The 19,021-nt window shown below is 32.7% G+C and overlaps 1 non-coding gene and 1 pseudogene across 1 annotated transcript; both read right to left on the bottom strand.

Annotated features, from left to right (window-relative positions):
* Positions 1-4,865: 4,865 nt before the first annotated feature.
* On the bottom strand, positions 4,866-4,972 carry LOC112496348 (small nucleolar RNA R71). Its single transcript, XR_003062886.2, has one exon. It is a non-coding gene; the product is annotated as a small nucleolar RNA R71 (small nucleolar RNA).
* An 11,931-nt stretch (positions 4,973-16,903) lies between these two features.
* LOC127902219 (geraniol 8-hydroxylase-like) lies at positions 16,904-17,730 on the bottom strand (annotated as a pseudogene).
* Positions 17,731-19,021: the final 1,291 nt, after the last annotated feature.

Here is a 19,021-nt window from a genome sequence, read left to right on the forward strand (position 1 = left end):
ATAATAAAAACAGGGTGAGTATGAAACTCAGTGAGCTCAGTGTGTGGATAATAGTTTTTAGGAAAATAAATTTATTTAAAATAACTTAATCTTTCCTAAATCAATTTCATCAAAATATCATAAGAACTTACATAAACTTATTTAATTCAAATCATGCACTGAAATAACAATATTATATAAATTTGCATAAAATCAATGAAATTATAATACTTATAATATCAAATACTAAATACCAAAAACAACTATCACCAAATAAGTACCTAGGGGAATAATTTCATCATATCCGGACCTCGACGAACGGGCAATCAGGGAACCATCATGCCCCGGAGCTACAATGGATAGACGAGGAAATGTCATCTTATATCTCATGTATCTCAACATCTATATCTCTGTAATCATCATACTGCATGCATAAGCCCCCAAAAGGTAAAAACACCCAAACACACGGCCCAAAACCTCTGTGTATATTCAGACGGGCCCCAAAGGCCTCTCATCTCATATCATCTGTATCACTGTATTCATCTCATATTATCTGCATCTCTGTATCTGAAGGGGAAGGGTACTGTCCAACGATTTTCCAAACAACCTTTTATACACATGAACATAAACATATAATCACATCTGAAATCTCATTTCTTTTTTATTCAACATATCTCAAATCCACTCAATTCTAATATCATGCATTTACTCAAAAAATGATAATAAAATCATTATTCAAACTCATTTTCAATAATAATAAATATCAGCACGTAGAATAAAAATCAATTTTCTAGAAAATCATTAAACCGAAGCATCAAATACTTATTATCAAAACATGTTGTACTATTGTATAGTAAAATCAGAATATACTATGAAAATAAGTTTTGTATATTCCACTCACAGTGACGATGTCCAGACTCGGTATCACCAACGTCTGCGAGTTGATTCTCATTCGCGGGTCCTCTTAATTAAATAAACGACATAATTATTATCCGTATCATGAAATACGACTAACAATACGAAATAAAGCTCAAAACCAAACTCACGAACACATAAAATTTCAAAATTACCCTTATGTCCAAAAATTACCAAAATGCCCCTAACACTGAAATTTACCGAATTACCATCGGAATCATAATTTATCAAATCGTCCTCAATATCTTAAATTACAAATTGTCCTCAATTCGAATAACAAAATTAATCACAAGTTTTGAATTTACGAAATTATCCTCGAAGTGCGAAATTACCAAAATGTTCTTAATAACTTAAATTACCGAATTACCCTCGAAATCTCAAATTACCTCTCCGTCCTAATTGAAAATTACCAAATTATCCATTATTTTTATAAATTACAAATTTACCCCAAAGTTTTATGAAATTATTGAATTGCCCCTACTGGTCAACAGTAACTAGACTTCAGTCAACGACGACGGGAAGCTCAGGTTTGATAGTTCAGACCTCGGTGATTCCAACGGTACCGGCAGTGACCTCCCACGCGCGGTGATGGCGGCAGATCGTGCTCCCAAAGCCGTAAGCTCTCCGGCGGTTGTTCACGGCCAAAACGGAGGTTTTAGGTGGCGGGGTTGGTTAGAAAACGATGAGGGTGAGCTGAGAAACAAGATCCAGGTGGTGGCGTGGCTAAAAATCTGCCAGGATCAACGACGACAAAAATGGGTTGAGCCGCAGCTTTTCAAGCTTCAAACGGCAGCATTCTAGTCGGCTTTCAACGGCGAGGACAGTGAGGATGTGACCGGCATCTCACAAGCTTCAGATCGGTACCAAGCTCGGCCGGTGAGGTGGCCGGAATCGACGAGTGGAGCCAGGTCAAGGTTGCGGGTCGGGTCGGGCTAAACGAGTCAACTTCTCTCTCTCTCCTTCTCCTTTGTGTGCCCTTCTCTCTTTCCTTTTTTGGAAACCAGTTCCCTCCTTTCCATTTATAGAAACCATCTTTTTTTTTTAAAGATTACTACTAATTAAGCTAATGCCGAACCCGTGTTGAAATAAAATCTAACTACACGACCATTGAATCGTGTTCGAATTGTCCCAATTTTATGTTATGACAAATTTAAAATTAATTTCGAAGAGAAAAAATTAAATAATAAATTTAATTAGGAAAATTAAAGTGCATATGTTACAGTTTTGTACATAGATTTAACCATCTTACACACATAATTCTCCCTTCAGAAATTTTGAAGTTACAAAACTAAGTCATTTAGATCTCCTTCTCCAAAATCTCATATAAGAACACATTCACAACATCTAATTGAGCCAGCTCTAACTCATATTCCGAAGCTAAGGCAATTCATATAGAAATGGAAGTATTTTTTAGAATTGAAGAGAAAATACCTTCCTTCTAAGCAAATGCTTTTGCTACCAGCCTTACTTTATAACGAAGAGTCACTTGTTTTGCAGATCATTGCTTCTTGATGTAGCCTTATCTATTGCCAATAGCCTCTAATCCTTTATATAACTTTACGAGTTCACAAGTTTGATTTTAGTAAAGAGCCTTCACCTCTTTTTTTATGGCTAACTTCTGCTGATCACTATCTCTGTTGCATATTGTTTTACTAAAAGTGTTGGGAATTTCATCATCAGCAATTCGAAGTGCATACGCTACCACTATATAAGCCATTTAAGTTTTTCTTCTTGATCTCCTTCTTGTTATCATCTTTATCTACATCATTAGTTTTTTTTTTAATGGGACATTAATAGAAACAACACTTCTTAAACTCTTGGTGTCATCTCCAAAGTGGAACTCTTCTCCGATGTAGAACTGTCTGGTCATATGGGTTGCTGATAACTCTATGAAATGAGAATTATCATGACAATTTTAGACTTAAATCAAGATTACTTTTAGAGTAAATAACATATTTTTATTGCATTTTAGTTTTATTTTGCATGAATAACCATTTTAGTTTATTCTTTATAAATTTTGTTTGATTTAAAATAAATTGTGTTCTTAAATCATATGCATAATTGTAGGTGACCGAAAGCTCAAATTTCAATGAAGGAATACTAATGCCATAGGCTTGCAAAAGATGGAAAAGAACTTGGTTACAGAAGAATTGAATATTGCAATCTGCAGTTTCCTAATCTAGAAGACACGAGACATAGGCTTTCGTTTACCATAATTTTCAACTATAAATGGAGCACACATCATAAGGAAAAGAGAGAGACGTCACCTAAAGAGAAAAACCACAAAGAAACAAAAGAAAAACATGATTCAAGAGAGAGATTGAGGGCTGCACAAGAGGAGAATTTGCAGAAATCAAGCGGGAGCTCAATCATTCTTGTTTTTCTCTTGTTTTCTTGTTTTCCATTTATTTATAGGGATGTGTTTGATGGCTGAAACTTTATTCTTTATTTTTCTTTTGCAAATCATGAAATAAATTTATTTGTGGTTGAGTGATAAACAATCTTGATGGTTCATTGACTGAATATATGTATTGCTGCATGTTTGCTGTAGCATTTTGTTTTGATAGAATTTATTTTTATTCATTATTTCGGTTGATCACCCATTTAATGATACTAGCTAAGGAAGAGCCAAAAAATGGCCTATCTTAGTGGAACATATCAAAGCAATATTTGGTCTTAGATTGGGTTTCCTAGATTGAGTTTTACTTGAGTCCAAAAAGGTCATGCTTGATCTAAGATTAGTGATGAACTAGATATAGGGATTCACCTTGTAGGGTAATTAGAACTTAAGTGTATAATGTTAAATCTAATGTTAGCATAACAACTGATCACTGTTGGGTTGCATATAGATATAAGATATCCAACAGGCGACGGCTGATGATACATAAGAATTTTGCCCAGTGTTGTAGCGGATATTGTAGCAACCGAGCCAAACATTAGAAAAATAGTCAAAAATATTAAGAGAGTTTATTCACTCAACTACTTCATATTCCCATTGGTTTTATTACTGTGTGACGTGAGGCTTTATTTAATTGCATTTTTTATTTATTGCATTTTATTTCAATTAATTTATTAGTTTTATTACTTGTTTTATATTTAATCTAGAACAAAATTTGCTCTGTTAAGATTGTTGTAGCAAGTCTGATAACATCAATCCCTGTGGAGACGATCTTGAATACTTATCATTATATTACTTGTTGTGTACACTTGCACATTGACACCAATAGTATTAGAATTTATACCAAAAAGTTTTAGGCGCCGTTGCTAGGGATTGATTGTTCATTGTGATTTGTGAAATTAGTTTTAACGGTGCTAATTTTTAATTTTGTTTTGATTTGTTAATTTTGTTGACATATGTGATCTAGCAACCCTTGCATGTGCAAATATAAATTTGTTGAATTCCAATTTGATCTAGAAATATAAAGAACTGCAAAGAGATTGAGAAGAGAGCATCAGAAATTACAAGCTACTGTAGCAATGGATGACTTGCAAGACATGAGAAACTTTAACCGTAGAGAGGAGATACAATCAATCAATGTACATGAAGGTCTAAATGGACAACATGTTCAAAGGCAACCAGGGAACGACAACATTATTCACATGGCGAACGATAGAGATAGAGCCATTCGAAACTATGCAGTGTTGACTCCTTAAGCCATACATCCGGGAATAATTAAACCTAACGTTCAAGCTGACAATTTTGAGCTCAAGCCAGTGATGTTTCAGATGCTGCAAACAGTAGGGCAATTCAATGGACTGCCATATGAAGATCCTCATCTATATCTTAAGCTATTTTTGGAAGTGAGTGATGCTTTCAAGATTGTTGGAGCATCGCAGGAAGTATTGAGACTCAGACTTTTCCCATTTTCTTTGAGAGATCGAGCAAGAGCATGGTTGAATTCTCTATCACCACATGGAATGACTTGGCTGATAAATTTTTGATGAAATACTTCCCACCAACCAAGAGTGCAAAATTGAAGAACGAGATCACATATTTCCATCAACTTGAAGATGAGAGCTTGTATAATGCATGGGAAAGATTTAAAGAGTTACTCAAAAGATGTCCTCATCATCGTATTCCTTGCTGCATACAGTTGGAAACTTTCTATAATGGTCTCAACCCAAGCACTAGATTGATGGTGGACGCTTCAGCAAATGGGGCCTTGTTATCTAAGTCTTACAATGAGGCTTATGAAATTTTGGAGAGGATAGCCAACAATAACTATCAGTGGCCATCAACCAGACAAGCTGCAACAAGAGGAACAGCAGGGGTTCATAATATAAATGCTTTGACAACATTATCAGCCCAAGTAACCTCATTAACACATATGGTGAAGGCTATGACTACTGCTCTAGCAACTGTCAACCACATTGCTGAGGTCTCTTGTGTTTATTGTGGAGAGGGACACTTATTTGATAATTGTCCTAGAAATCCAATTTCAGTCAATTATGTGGGCAGCTTCAATAGACAGAACCAGGACAATCCATATTTAAATACTTACAACCCTAGATAGAGATAACACCCAAATTTTTCATGGAGTTATCGGAACCAGATTGCTGCAGCACCACCCAGTAGACAGAACAGACCTGCTCAACCACCTGGATTTTATCAACAAAATCAAGAGTAAAGAAGCATCAACAATGATCAACTCAGCTCCCTTGAAGCTTTAATTAAAGATTATATTGTGAAGAATGAAACAATTGTCCAAAGTCATGATGCATCTTTGAAAAACCTAGAAAATCAAATTGGACAGCTTGCTACAATAGTAAGCAATAGACCTCAGGGTAATTTACTGAGCAACACAGAGGACCCAAGAAGAGAAGGGAAAGAGCACTGTAAAGTGATTAACTTGAGATCTGGGAAGGATATTGATAGTTCAGTTGGTGTACCAAAAAGAAGAATTAAGTCCAACAAAGGCCTAGAAGACACTCAAGTAGAGGAGGAGTCACAGTCTTCCACTTTTCAAAATGCAAATCAACACAGTTCTACTACAACATCTGCAGAAAGTTATGATCCAACACCTGATGGCGATGAAGCTACAGCACCAACAACAACAGACCCGAGTAGAGCAAAAGTAAAGCAGTCTGCACAACCTGCTACAACACAATAGCTTAGACATCCACAACCCTTTCCTCAAAGGTTTCATAAGCAAAAATAAGACAAGTAATTCAGCAAAATCTTGGGAGTGCTGAAACAACTACATATTAATATCCCTTTTGTGGAAACTTTAAAACAAATGCCAAATTGTATGAAATTTTGACAAAGAAAATAAGACTTAGAGAACTTGAAACAGTTGCTCTAACATAAGAGTGCAGCTGAATGCTTCAGACTAAGATACCGTAGAAAATGAAGGATCCAGGAAGCTTTACAATCCATTACTCCATAGGCACTAAATACAGTGGTAAAGCACTTTGTGATCTAGGGGCTAGCATTAATCTCATGCCTTTATTAGTGTTTAAGCAATTGGGAGTTGGTGAATGTAGACCACCAACAGTGGCTTTACAACTTGCTGACATATCTCATGTCTATTTAGAAGGGAAGATTGAAGATGTGTTGGTGAAGGTGGATAAATTTATTTTTCTGGTGGATTTCATTATGCTAGACTTTGAGGCAGACAAAGAAGTGCCTGTCACTTTAGGGAGACCTTTCTTAGCCACGAGAAGACTCTAATTGGCGTACAGAAAAGAGAGTTGACTATGCGAGTGAATGATCAGCAAGTTACATTCAATGTGTTGGATGCCATAAAGAGTCCCGATGAGATTGAATATTGCAATTTTATCAGTGTTATGGACTTTGTTATAGTAGAGAGATTACAGAGTTGCTGCAATAAAGAAGAAATCAATGTTGTAACATTTGAAGAGCTTGATGATGAAGATCATGGAGCAGTCAACATAGCATGGTCAGGAGATAAGCAACCTGTGAGAAATGACAAACATATTGCATCTTTAGACCTCTTAAACAGATCAAGAGAAGAGTTTGGTGGATGTATTGGGGTGATAGCGGAAGGCTATTGGATGAGGGATCCAACATGAGAAATCAAGAATGGTCAGGCTGAAAGACTCAAAATCAAGCACTAATTGGGAGGCAACCCAATAAGGGAAGTTATTTCAAGTTTTTAAGGCATTGAATTTAGCTTTTAAATTATTTAATTTGTCTTTTTGTTATTTTTAGTGTGCATCTAATTTTTTAGGTCTTTGTGTCAAATTGCAGCAAGTAAAAAAAACACAAAAAAAATAAAAAAAAAATGTGGGCAAAAAAGAGCAAGAAGGAATTGCTGCAACATCACTTACAGCATGACATATAACAAAAGATTCTCAAATAATAGAGGCATTTCTTACTTTTGCAGCAGTAATGGATTGATAAGATTTTATGATAAGGAGTGTTTGAGAAGTGGATCAAAGAAGAAGTGACCCTTTACAGCCTATACTACAGCAGTGCTTCCAGCAACAGGGGAGTACCCCTTACCCGCAAGTTTTTTTTTACTTCTTTATGAAAAACTTCTCTTTCATTTAGTTTTAATTTTCTGATTCATTCTGCAGGTTTTTTATTTATTGTATGCATGTGTGGTTTGTGTTGTTTTATTTTGTGTGCTTGTGAGGACACAATATTTGTCAAGTTTGAGAGGGTTGTGTTTATGAGTGCATGTGTTTATGCTTGTGTTGTGTGTTGTGTGAAGTTCTGCTATCTAGTATTTGTGTATAGATTTGAAAACCTAATGAAGATAAATTGAGTGTTATTCAGTATTTATGAGAATGCTAAATAAGGATAGTTATAGATGAAGGTTGAAATTCTGTCCTGACACTTAAACTTTGGTTGAGTTTTATGAGAATGCTGTAGCAGAGCTAGGAAAACCAAAAAAAGAGTAGAAAATATCTCAAGTTTGGGGTAAAATTTTTGTTGAACTGTGCCTGTTGTGAAATAAATTATGCTCCAATGGTTTAAGTTGGAGTAACCAGGGTTGAGTATGCACACCCCATATGCAGACTTGAGTCTAAAGGCAACAAGAGTTATGAGCAGTGCTGTAGCAATTATATATAATAAAAAAAGCAAAAAAAATGGTGATGAAGGAATGAAAAATAAAGGGGTTCGATGCCTAGGATACTGAGTAACCTGGTCTGTCCATAAGCCCCATGTTCAACCTTGAGTTAAAGGCGTCCAAAGGTAAGACCTAGATATAGCATCCTGGATGTGTTGCTGTAGCAACTCTGACATGTACTTTGAGTGGGTAATTGGGTATCGTCATCACAAGTGATAGGTATTCACATGAAAGCTCAATGTTGCATTGAAAGATTTAACTGAAAAAAAAAACAAAAAAATTATTTTTGTTGAAGCATAATTTGAGTTTATTTGTGAATTCTGCTCCCCCATATGTGAATATATTTGTGTTCTACCTTTGAATTATATGCAATGTCTGTGTAATGTTGTAGCACCTCTGGAATTAGATCAAAGTGGCACACACACACTTTGGACAGAATGAGGCTTAAGTCTAAAACTTGAACTGCTATAACAATTTTGTATAATTAAGAGTGTGATCTGAGGGTGAAAGAATCCTTGAAATTTGATGACAGAGCTAAATTATTTGCTGCATGATTGTGTGATTGAAGTGTTAGTGTTGTTGTCATTACTTGAGGACAAGTAATGGTTTAAGTTTGGGGGTGTGATAACTCTATGAAATGAGAGTTATCATGGCAGTTTTAAACTTAAATCAAGATTACTGTGAGATTAAATAACATATTTTTATTGCATTTTAGTTTTATTTTGCATGAATAACTATTTTAGTTTATTCTTCATAAATTTTGTTTGATTTAGAATAAATTGTGTGCTTAAATCATATGCATAATTGTAGGTGATCGGAAGCTCAAATTTCAATAAAGGAATGCTATTGTAATAGGCTTGCAAAAGATGGAAAAGAACTTGGCTATAGAAGAATTAAAACAAATCTAGAACAGTACAGTTGCTGTAGTCGTTGCTGTAGCAACCATTGCCATTGTTGTAGCAATCCTAGAATAAAGACTGAGAAAATTTTGTAGAATATTGTGATCTGCAGTTTTCTAATCTGGAAGAAACGCGACATAGGCTTCCGTTTACCCTAATTTTCAACTAGAAAAGAAGCACACATCATAAGGAAAAGAGAGAGCCGTTACCCAAACAAAAAAACCATAAAGAAACAAAAGAAAAACATGATTCAAGAGAGAGATTGAGGGCTGCACAAGAGGAGAATTTGCAGAAATCAAGCGGAAGCTCAGTCATTATTATTTTCTCATTTCACCAGCGCAAACCATTGACACTTAATATTAAATTATTTAACAAATTTGATATATTAAATTATTAATTTTTAATGAAAAAGTAAATATATATGAAAAAATGACTTTATATTGACTAATCATAAATAGTTATCAGACCCTCAAATCCGTATGTATTTATTGAAAAAAAATTGGACTCATCATTGATTCATTGTACGATCTTTTAGGAAACAAAATTTTTTTTCTGTGATTGTAATTACTGATATTGGTTACTAGAACTAAATTATTGATAATTTTTTACTATATTAATAGATTATGCTAAACATGTAGAATCTTAAGATTTTCTTTCGTTCGGTATTATATTTTCAAAAAGGATATTTTGTCAATTGTTATGTATTTTAAACTAAAAATATATTACAACTATTTCAAATAATTATTTTAAATTTACCAAAAAGAGTGGGTTAAATGTATTAGTTCAGTTGACACAATAATAGATTTGTGCTTATATATTTTATCCAAATAATTTAACGGATGGGTTTAAGAATATATAATTTAACATGACACAAATCACCGAACACGACCATTGCCAGGCCTGAGTATATATATTTTCTCTCAATTAAACCTATTTGTAGACAAATATAAGTGTGTGTATATTCTCTCAATTAAACCTATTTCTAGATAAATATATTCATTATGCTTCTCATAGTAACCAATGTACGATTAATTATGTGTGGGTAATTGCACACAAGATTATTGTATTCTTAATCATCAAGGTTCTCCACAGAAATTAATTTTAGTTGTCCTAAAAGACCTGTTGAGTAGTTTTTAAGTAATATTTTTATTGATTATCAGAATTCGAATCCTGACGTAGACTCGGTTTTGACTTTTTCCCCTCGTGCCTTTTTAAAAGAAGTTAATAAAAGTAACTTAATTCTAGCAAATAACTATGCACTCGGAGGCTGAAGTATAGAACCCCATGCCTTAAGAAAACAATGGAGAAAGGGTGATGATTTTTTCACCTAATAATTTTTGTATTCTCACCCAATCTCTACAAAATTACTAGAAGTCGCATTATTTTTAAGAAATTGAAATAAAAAAGAAATTTATCAACCATTCAATTAAATTTTGTCTTCTTTTTTTTACTGGTTTTTGTTATGTCTGACCACTAACCTCTTCTTTTTTTTTTTTTTTTTTTTTTTGAGTTCCAAATAAGCGCCGTAAGATGGCATAATTTAATACACTGCTTACATGCTCAATAGGGAAGTTGGTAGCCTTTGGCGTGAAGCCCAACCAAGCTAATAATGTTAACTGTCTTGTAATTGTCTAAGAACATAGCAGAAAACAGATTCATCCACGATGATGGTTATAACAGTTGGTCCTTCAACATACAAGTTGTCAGTCCTGTTTCTAACAAATCATCCTCCTCTCATGTGTGCTCCAAGTTCACCAAACTGATCACCAGCTTCTATGTTTCAAGAGAGGCAAACTGCATCCAGCTATTGTTTCAGGACTTCTATGTCTGACCACTAACGTTACGTTAGCAAAAGTTTAATTTTTACTAGTTTACCCTTAAAAAATTTATTTAGCTTCAGTATTTTTTTTTTAATTTTACTAAAAAAATTTTTAATGATGAATGGATTATTTTATTGATATAATTATTAATTTTAATAAAATTATTAATTTCTAATTAAACTAACAAAATATTTTTATGAGATGATGCTCATGAGATAATTTATCAGAAGATAAATTATATTATTTACATGTGAAGGTATTGAAACATTAGATTATAAATAATAAAGCTAAATACCTATATATTTGGTATCATCTTTTCGCTTGCTGTCTTTTGTTCTTTGAAAAAGAAAATACATAAAACTTGCTTGCCGGCTCATTTTCGTTCTTTAAACTTTCATTCCATGTTAAAGGTTTCCGCGGTATGACTTTTTAACAACTTTTGCTAGTGCAATGAATGTATAGGTCCAACAAGAAAATTTATTATGTATATTAGATAATGATATATAAATAGAATATTTGTTTGATATCTTGCAGCCGAATCAACCATTTTAATTTTTTATATTTTATTTTAAAATAAAAAATATAACAATTTTTCAAATATTTTTGAAAGTATATCAACAAAAAAATTACAACCTTCCAGCTAATATTAACAAATATAAAAAAAATTAAAAATGAATTTTATATTCTGTCAAATATCATTCGGTTATAAATATAATTTATTTGCATAACTAAAATGCAATATTATTTTAAAACACACAAAATGAACTGTTCTTTAAAATAAATAACTTACATATATATATGATTGGTTATAAAAAATACAATTAATCATGATATTCTAACTAAAAAATTTAAAAAATATATATATTACATTATGCTATTTTTTACTATTTAATTTTGTATTTTATTCTATAATTTAACGTTTAGAATAAAAAGATCCTTTTAAATAAAATAATAACACTGAATTATAATAATTCACACAAAAATTAATGCAACTATTAAAAAATATTAAATAATTCTTTACCTTCTCTCATTCTCCCTTATTTTTCATACAAAAATAAAACACGTTTTCATTGTTATCATTTTTATATATTGTTTTTAAAACAAGCTATCAAAAGTTTTTAAAACAAGCTATCAAAAGTTTTTAAAACAAACTGTCAAACACATTTTGATTATTAAAAGTATCACATGAAAAACACAATTTTCTTTCTCCAAAACAATTGTAAAAGCATCAATTAAAAAAAATAAAAAAATGCACCCTAAATTGTTAAATCCAATAGTACATATTTCTTGAGATAATTTTGCTATTTTATTTCATAAAGGGAAAATAGTTAAATTATGTTTATTTTGAAGCAACTTTAATGATCAAAGATGGTCAAAAGATCTGAGTCAACACACGCACACGCACACGAGCAGATATATATAAAGATAGTCTTTTTTTAGTGCGGATATTCGTATTTTAAAAATTGCAAACATCCATACAAGAGAATATGTATGTACATATATATATATAGACACACACATACGTAAAAAACTTTTCAAATAGAGATTCTTAACTATATTAAAGTTATGGATAAATTAAAAGGTAAAGAAAATATATATTCTAATACGTTACATGATAAAATACACTGTATTAGATTATATATTTTCTTTTTTTCCATTAACATTTCCTTTAACTTTAATATGAGACTTTAATTTATCCTTTATCGTGTAAGCTTAAGTTGGACTTATAGAGCCCGTCACTTGTTTAGGAAATTAAAGAGTTCACAACTAAAATATTACCTAAATACGACTGCTGGGATAACATCTTGTTTACATATTAAGAGCTTCTTCATTATCTTGTTTACATATTAAGAGCGGTGAGACAGGTGAAACTTAAAATCATAGCAGCTTTGGAATTAATACCATCGACCCAACAACAGCTTGTGGGTGTTAAATGAATATTAATGAGTTTCACTATTGAATTCCAATCATCACTTATTAATGTCTAAACAACTGCTGCAATTTTACAGGGAATTGACTGTTGCATTTCATACAACAACAGCTCGTGAGTATTAATTAAAAGGATTGTGTTAATTAATTATTTTCCACGTTAATATTACTCTTGGATTTTGCGATTCTAAATCATTAATTATTAATGTCTGAACAAGTGTTGTATTTTTTGAGCCTGAATAAGTGTTGTTTTCATTGTTGCATTTAATACAAATCACGCATTAACAGCTTGTGGATATTAGATAATAATTATGATTTTTCACAGTAACATTACTCAAAAAATTTCCAATCCTAAATCGTTACTTGTTAATGTTTTGACAAGTGTTGCATTTGTGAGACAGGTGAAACTTAAAACGAAACCAGCTCCGGAAATAATACAACCGACCCAACAAGAGCTTGTGGGTATTAAATGAACATTAATGATTTTTCACATTAACATTACTCTTAAATTTTCAAATTCCAAATCATCACTTATTAATATCTATATATGTGTTGCAGTAACTAAGCCTGAGGGAATTGATTGCTTTTTAATATATTTGTGGGTGCTAGAGTCATTATTTTCTCACGTGGTACCACGGCATTCCGTTTCGAAGTCTAAACTTGTTGAACTTGAGGCCGTTCTTCCATTTAATTTGATTAATTAAGCTTAGTTGGAGTTATTGGAGCCCGTATGTCTGTTATGACCGGTTCAAACACTTATCTAAGAGTCAACAACTAATGCTGTGGCGGTTGGGTTTGGCATATTGAAACCTGATCATGTACAACGAGTAGCAGGATGGGGAGCTGAAGAGTGATTGTTGGGAGTTCTGAGGTGAAGATCTTGGACGAACCAAAATCTCCCAAAGAAGGATTGAAATTGAAGGAGCTAGAAAAATTCACAAAATCTTTTTGATCTCTGCCATGAGACCATTTTTTCTTATCATGTCTTTGAAGTAAACTTAATAAACATTGATGTTACTTTTCTTTTAACAAAATTATGTGATTTTTACAAGTATTTGAGAATTGACCCAAAAAAAAACGTAATTTCTACAACAGTATTTAAATTGAACAAGAAAAAAATATTTTTTATATTTTTATATTTATTTAGAATGAAAACATTACACGACTCATATAAAAAAAAAAAATGAACATGTTCAACTAATTGTCATACATAGAAAGGTCATCTGAAAATTGAGAAAATAGAAACCCTAAAAAAAAAAAGGTAAGAAATGATAAAGCCTCTCTCTAATGAGAACGTCTACGGTATATCTAAGTCAATACAACCAATTATTGTATATATAATATGTATAATTAAATTTAATATAACTATAACTTGCATGTTAATTTTTAAAAATAATTGAACTTTAAAAATAAATGAACACATGGCATACCATCATTTGTTTATTATATTACTGATATAGTACATATGATTTATTCTAAAATTCCTCCTCTCTAATATTATATTACTGATATAGTACATCCGATATATTCTAAAATTTCTCCTCTCTAATAACTACTATTGATAAAAATAAGTAATCCCTCTGGGGTACCGTTGCTCTTGACTACTTTGATTGAGTTAAATAACGGAATTCTGAAATCTAAAACAACAGACGATTGTATACTATATACTATTGTAGTACAGTAATTTGCATCCCAGAAGCCAAAATCCAGACACATCGAACAATTAATGAATTTGAAGATAAGAAGAGAAAAAATAAAACTTAAAAAAAGAGTCATAAAAGTAAGAGAGAAGAAAGCCGTTGGCGGGTTACCAAAATTTTAAAATCAAAAGAAAACTGCCACTGCCATGACCGCCGAAAACCCTAGGTCAGTTTGGGGGAGTTGGGAGGGGTTGATGTACTGGAAACTAACAAGTAGAGCGATGGCTAGAAAGCAATATTACATTAATTAACTAAAAAAATCAGTTGAGGGGATGGTGACATGGTGTAGTGCCTTATTTCGAAGGTCTACATCGCAGTACTTGTCTTAAAAAAAGAGTGACTAATTCTAGAAGAAGTCGGAGAGAAGAACGTTCAGAATAAAATTAAATGAAAACCATGCATCTCACTAATAAAATATGTGATGAACATTGAATGACTCCAGAAACCACGTAACTCACTTAAAGAGATACATAAGTTGTATAGAGGGAACAAATTGATCTCACTAGAACGGACGGGCGAGATTAGATCTAGAAATGTCATACCACTTAAGAATGGCTATGAATAGAAGACTAAGGCTAAGGCTCCGTTTGGTACAGCTTATTAAATAGAGCTTATAACAGTAGAGTTTATAGTAGTAGAGCTTATACCAATAGAGCTTTTGGACAAAAAGTCATTGGGTATTTGGTTGTCAATAAAAAAAGCACTTTTGAACTATTAAACTGTGTGATATTTTTTATATTATATATTTTTAGAAAAGCTCTATAGCCTCTACTCCCAAAAGCTCAAATTTTGGGCTTTTACTAGTAGAGGTAAATTAGCTTATTTAAGCTAAAAAAACTCTATTAAAAAAATAACCAAACACCATAAAAAAAATTAAAAAGTGCTTATACGATTAAATAAGCACTTATGGCTCTTAAATAAGCCATACCAAACAGGCACTAAGACCCGTTTGGGATTGAGGTTGAAATTCAATAAACTGCTTATTTTATAATTTTTTATAAAAATAGTGTTTGGTAAATTTTGTAAAAGCAACTTATTTCATAATTTTCTTCATTTCGTCAGCAGCTTTTAAAAGCAAGTAGAGGGTTGCTTTTCATAAACAGCTTATTCAATAAGCTGCTATGTCTTTTTAAAATACCTATTACAACCTTAGTATTTTGATAAAAAGACAATTATATCGTACTTATTCATAAACCCTAATATATAAATCATTAGATATTATATCACTGCCACAATTTTATTGCAAAAAAATTATTGTGAATGTAATACATATTACTTTTTATTTGATTTAGATTACGTAAAAGTATAAATTTTTATCATATATTTTATATAATAGATTATGAAGTTCTTCAGATTTTTCTTAATTGAGATTTTTAATTAATTTTACATATTTAAGAAAAAAATATATGTCTAAACAATTTATTAAACATAAAATAAAAAATTAAAATGTATGTTCATTTTGGTCATTATGTAATACAAGAGCACTTTCGTAATAAGATTTACCAAACGCATGTACTTTACTTTTCAAATTCACAGCAAACGCAACAGCACAATTTACCAAACACCAAGCTACTTTTTTAATCAACAGCTTATTTCAGCTGCACAGCACAAGCAACTTATTTCATCAGCCTCCGCAATCCCAAACTGGCCCTAAGGCTGAATAATGGGTAATTCACTACTTGATTTCAGAGATTGAAAAGAAGAAGATAATGAAAAGAAACTCTATCTTCCGCAGTGCCTTTGAAGGTAAATCCAACCGCGCTACAAATCAACAAGTTGACAAATTCCATGGTTTTTATAACATAATGAGGGGAAGATTTAAATAAAAACGTTGATTACCAAGAAAAAAGTGCATTTAATGGCTATAACATCCAAATATTATTTCAGGGAAAAGGACATTCAACCCCCCAACGTTTAGGAAAAGGGATAAAAAACCCATCAACGTTTTAAAAAGGACTTATAACCCCCTTTCTGTTAACAAACACCGTTTGTTTTAATAGTAAATTTATTTTTAATTTTTAATTACTATTATACCCTTATAATAAATAAATTAATATATTAATTTGAGATATATCACAATTAATAATTTTTTAAAAGATTAAAATTGAGATACAATTATTTTTTTATCTCTCACTATAAGTGTCGCCGTCAAGTCAATATAGTGTAATGGTTTTGATTCCTCAAAGAAAAAGGGTTTAATCAAATTTCGTTTTATTAGTAATAATCACATATGAAAGGTTTGATCATTAGAAAGGTATAATTTATAGCAAATCATTTGGGCAAAAATTTAATTTTATCTCAATTTTTAGTTTTAAAAAATTATTAATTGTGATATATCTCAAATTAATATATTAATTAATTTATTATAAGGGTATAATAGTAATTAAAAATTAAAAATAAATTTACTATTAAAACAAATGGTGTTTGTTAACGGAAAGGGGGTTATAAATCCTTTTTGAAACGTTGAGGGGTTTTTTGTCCCTTTTCCTAAACGTTGGGGGGTTGAATGTCCTTTTCCCTATTATTTCATAAACAACAAAGTGCACAAAAGAAATTATTTCATGATAAAATGCATTGGCTAACCATGTAAAATCACTCCACCGCGCACAAGACAAATCATGGGACTAAATGGCAACTGGGACGACCCGAAGGGGTCGAGCCTTTTGCAAGGTGAGGTCAAATTTCTCTTCCATGTCCATGTTTTCTAGTCTAACCCCATCTTCGAGCTTCCAATCGAAAGATCTAATAAGAGAACCCAACATTAAATGTAACATCCTGATAGCCAACGGTAAACCAGGGCATGTTCGCCGCCCAGCTCCGAAGAGGATTAGCTCAAAATTCTGGCCTTTGAAATTAAGATCTATCCTCAAGAATCTCTCAGGCATAAACGAGTGAGGGTTGTCCCATGTGCTTTCATCTCCACCAATAGCCCACACATTGACTAAAACTTGAGCACCCTTAGGCACTGTGAAGCCAGCAATTTCTACATCTATTGAGGCTTTACGAGGAAGTAATAAGGAAAACTGTTGGGTGCAACCTAAATGTTTCTTTGACTGCTGCTTGTAGATAAGGTAATCGATTGATGTCTGATTCCTCAATTGGGTTACCTTTGCCAATTGTTTGTTCCATCTCTAATCGGGCTTTCGATAAATCCTCGGGACTACAGAGTAGTTCCGCCATTGCCCATTACAGTGTACCTGACGTTGTATCGGCTCCCGCAACAAACAAATCCTGTTATCATGCGATCCGTTACTACTGTAAACTCTGTGAAAATCGCCAACGACTCGAGCAAACGTAACTTGTAATTCGTACAAGAAAGAGACCCAAAAAGGGAATATGATACGCCGCGGAGGTCGTCAAGGATTCCAAAGCCTAGCAACAAGTATGCTGGGTACGTTTGAATTATGCATGGATGCTTGGAAGTCGAACGGTCACATGGCTCAAGACTCATTATTGAGATGCTTAATCAACAGCAGCAGATCAATGGCTGAGATTCACTTGACTAGGATTGATGAGCTGGATAGCTGAGCTGGACAAATTAGTTAGATTGTTATTGTTTAGCTTAGCTTAACCAGTAGTTATTTGACAGCTGTTATAGAGGTTGTTAATACTGTTAATTAGCAATATAAGTTGATGTAAGCTTGCATGTAATTAGTTAATTCGAGATTAATAAGATTCTCTGATTTAGTTTATTTTCTCTCTTCCTTCGTCACTTTCCTGCTAGCCAAACAGATTGTATGCTTAAGATTTGTGGATTCTAAGTTGGTATTAGAGCTAGATGGCATCGTCAAGCTTAAATCAAACCACAACTGTTTCCTATACCTTTCCTACACCAATTAAGCTCGACAAATCAAATTATTTAATCTGGAAAATGCAAGTAATGGCATCCATTCAGGGAAATGGATTAGAAGGATATATTGATGGTTCAATCACAGCACCATACACAGATCAGAGGATTCCGAACTCTGAATTTGTGATGTGGAAGCGAACTGATCAGCAGTTGCTAGGTTGGCTACTCTCTTCCATGACTGAGAGTGTTCTCGGATGCAAAACTTCCTTTGAAGTTTGGAAAGCTCTGGAAAAACTTTCTGGTTCACAGAATAAAACCAGAGCATTACAACTGAAGAATCAAATGATGTTGACAAAGAAGAACGATTTGAGTGTTTATGACTATTTTCACAAAATGAAAGGCATAGCAGATAGCATGGCAGCAGCAGGAGCACCAATGAGTGACTATGACTTTATGATGAGTGTGTTAGGAGGAATTGGTTCAGAATTCAATCCTGTAGCAGTTTTGATCACAGGAAGACGATTACATCTCGATTTATCATAATCGCTCTCTATGTTAATGACACATGAGGGAATGTTAGAACAACAAGCATTAGCTGAAACTATGGATGCAAATCTGGTGTTTGCTGTAAATTTTGTTCAAAAATGGAACAATAATAAGAAAGTTTTTGGGACATACAACTCAAGATCTGGTTTCAATCAAGATGTATTAAAATCTGAAAATTTTGGATACATGATGCAAGGAAATTTTAGAGGCAATCAAGGTGGAAATTTCTATCGAGGAAGGAAAGGTGGAAGAAGAAATAATAACATGCATGGAAGAAGATCTTGGAATCAAGGTGGGAGAACTCAAATGCCTGGTCATGTGCCTGGTCAATTTTCACAGCCATATCAACCTAGATGCCAAGTGTGTTTCATCATAGGACACACTGTGGCTACCTGCAAGGATAAGT

Source organism: Citrus sinensis, chromosome 5, assembly GCF_022201045.2.
Source record: "Citrus sinensis cultivar Valencia sweet orange chromosome 5, DVS_A1.0, whole genome shotgun sequence".
In the NCBI taxonomy this organism is placed as follows: Eukaryota; Viridiplantae; Streptophyta; class Magnoliopsida; order Sapindales; family Rutaceae; genus Citrus; species Citrus sinensis.